The sequence below is a fragment of the Coccinella septempunctata genome, chromosome 6, assembly GCF_907165205.1.
Source record: "Coccinella septempunctata chromosome 6, icCocSept1.1, whole genome shotgun sequence".
Taxonomy (NCBI): Eukaryota; Metazoa; Arthropoda; class Insecta; order Coleoptera; family Coccinellidae; genus Coccinella; species Coccinella septempunctata.
The window spans coordinates 21,786,114-21,789,419 of NC_058194.1; positions in this window are offsets into that span (position 1 = coordinate 21,786,114).

The window sequence follows — 3,306 nt, forward strand, 5'->3', positions numbered from 1 at the left end:
AGTTCCAGCGGAGCACTTGAAAAATTCATGAATGAAACTCATAATTATTCAGTTTGAGCTTGCATATGCTGTGATAACAGAAATTGAACAGAATTCCCCATTCAGCACAAGAAAGAACTGAACGTAACAGGCAGATCGGCCTTGAACTGAAAATTTAAAATCCCTCTGTGTCGTGTACGCGTTGTAACATATGAACATCCTACCCCACAATTGGGCAGTGGTCGCTCATGGTACACAAGAAAATTTGAAAAGGAAACCCGCCAGGCACACATAATCCCCGTTTACAAATACTCGAAGATAAATCACCCTAATCCCAAAGGCTATCATTATGGCCCCTTTTGGGCCGGGTCCCGGTGACGCATGTTTGTACTGCTTAATGGATTACATATTTTATTTGACAATGGGGCGGTAACCTACTGACAGGACGGTATCGAATTCCGGTTGAACTAATTTCTGAAGAGGAGGCAGGCAACTCCGCAAAAAGGTGATGTGGGAAAGTGCCATGTAGGCAACTGCAGAATCTGCTTAGTCTGATAGTAAATCTCAACAACACCTTCAGGGATTTCTTTACACTCTTCCCTTTAAATTTACTATGATATTCATGGTTTTGCTGGAATGAGATTGAAGTATATAGTAATTTATCAATTGAAAGACATCTTGATATATATATAATCTTTAACCTGAAAGCTCCAAAAACACTGAAAAGTTTTGCGATAATTTATATTGCTAGATATTGAAAATCATTGAATAATAATAATAGCTTATATCTAATAGGATTACATTCACTGGATAATAAGTATAAGATAGGTAACAAAGAGAAAATTGAATCTAAAATCTGATTATTTTTGACTACTGCCCATTTTACTAGAATTCTTTGTGAGCACACAAAAAACACAAACATCTCCAAAAAGGTGATGAAACAAGAAACGGGATCTACATAATAATATGTTTCCAAGAAGTCCTATATATAGCACTAATTGGTGCATAAAATAAGAAATCACCTGAGTGACTTCAATCTATAGAATATTCCGAAATAAAACGTATTCGTGATATTATGCCACTGCCCAATTGGTTGACGCCTGCCATAACACTAGCATAATAGTGCCAATTGTTACCTATAAATACCTGACTGCTGAATGAAGAACAAGTTTACACTCAATACAAGTCCCTTATATGTCTTTTCAGATTGAAACTCTTGACAGAATACGTTATTCACTATTTTATATCGTGTAGAAATTTGATGAAATATATTCGCACATGAATCTCCTATTCACAATAGATTTGAGGAAACATCGTTATAAGAAAAGGTTTGATATATGATCACTCTTCATGAAGCCTGTTCAGAAATTACAGAATCTATATCTTTATTCCATATTTAATAGACATATTTTTTTCTTTCTTGTTGCAAAATGATGAAGGCGCCACTGAGGATAAAATTTACACACAAGAATAAATTAAAATTCAAATTGAATGCGATACAAACTGCAAGCCAGTTTGGGTGATAAAAAGTTGGTACATTGTATTTTAGTTTATTGATTTGATAATTGTCTTAGATAAAAGTGTATGCAACTTTCATTTACACCATTAATATATGTAGATTGAAAACTAGTATTCAACATATACGTGTATTAATGGTAGGATAGGAACGAAAAGATTAATCTCTAAATGTTTGCGACAATAAAGTGCAGAAAGTCGGTTGAGCAGTGTAGCGAACGAAAGAATACGCCGATTTTATGCGAAGTGTTTGTAAAACTTCTCCGTCAAACATATTCAGCCTCGAGCGTTGATTGCAGAAAAAGGTAAAAAGTTTTTAGAGGGCAATAAATTAATATTTTTTTTAATTTCAACATCTTAAAATAATCACCGCCTGTCCTGTGGAAAGCCGCTTTTCCATAGATCAAGATCTAGGGTTCATTATTACGGTGGTGACAGCGGTGGGATTAATTAATCTTTTCTGGGGTAGAATACTGAATTCTTTTATTTGCGAAGCAATTGTTCATTCATGGGCAGATTAAACTTAAATTCAATTTTTACTGATATATTTTTTCTCGATTTGGGTTCAGATAAACAAAGGAATATAGCCCAGAGTCCTGAAATCCCCACCAAAATCATTGATTCATTATTTTTCTTGTTTTTGTGCATCAAGTTGGGAAGTAGAATTCAACCCAAGATTTTGAACTGTAAATGAAAATATTGTTTAACGTTTTGAGTTGGCTGTGAGCGACCAAGTGCGTGATTGTAATGAAGTTAAACTTTTTTTATAGATTGAGTTTCATTCAGGTGTTTCATTTCAACTCCTTACACAGAAAAAAATAGTATGTATATAACACCAAAACCTCTCCTTCACGCGACGGGCCGAATCCACATATTTTCCTTTTAGGAGGCAATCAATTTTTTGATTTTCACATATTGAAAATAATCCCTCCTTGTCCAGTAGAAAGCCACTCTTCCATTGATCAAGATCCGCGATTCATTATTACACTGGTGACAGCGGTGGGATTTAATTTAATTTTTCTGGGGTAGAATACTGAATTCTATTATTTGTGAAGTTATTGAAAGTTCTGTTTGTTTTTGAAGCAAGTTAAACTAAAATCCAATTTTGTATTGATATATTTTCTCTCGATTTGGGTACAGAGAAAAATAGGAGTATAGTTCACAGTCCTGAAATCCCCACCAAATTGAATGATTATTTTTCTTGTGTTTGTGCGCTGAGTGGGGAAGTAGAATTCAAACCAAGATTTCGAACTGTTGATGAAAAATATTGCTAACTGTTTTGAGTTGTTCATAATCGAACAAGTGAGTGTTTGTAACGAAGTTTAATTTTTTTTTAACTAAATTATTTATTTTATTTAAGATTTTTATTTTAACTTTCTCCACAGAAAATATAGAATATACCATCAAGACCTGTACTTCGTGAGACGGGCCCAATCTACATTTGTCCCTTTTAGTAGACAATCAGTTTCTTGTGTTCAACATATTGAAAATAATCACTCTTTGTCCAGTGGAAAGCAACTCTTCCATTGATCAAAATTCGAGGTACATTATTACACTGATGACAGCGGTGGGATTCAATTTAATTTTTCTGCGGTAGAATACTAAATTCTATTGTTACAGAAGTTATTGAAAGTTCTGCTCGTTTCTGAAGCGAGTTAAACTGATATTCAATTCTGTATTGATATATTGCCTCTCGATTTTCAGAGGAAAACGTCCAGAGTCCTGAAATCCTCATCAAATTCATTGATTATTTCTCTTGTTTTCATGCGCTGAGTTGTGAAGTAGAATTTAAACAAAGATTTTGGACAGTTG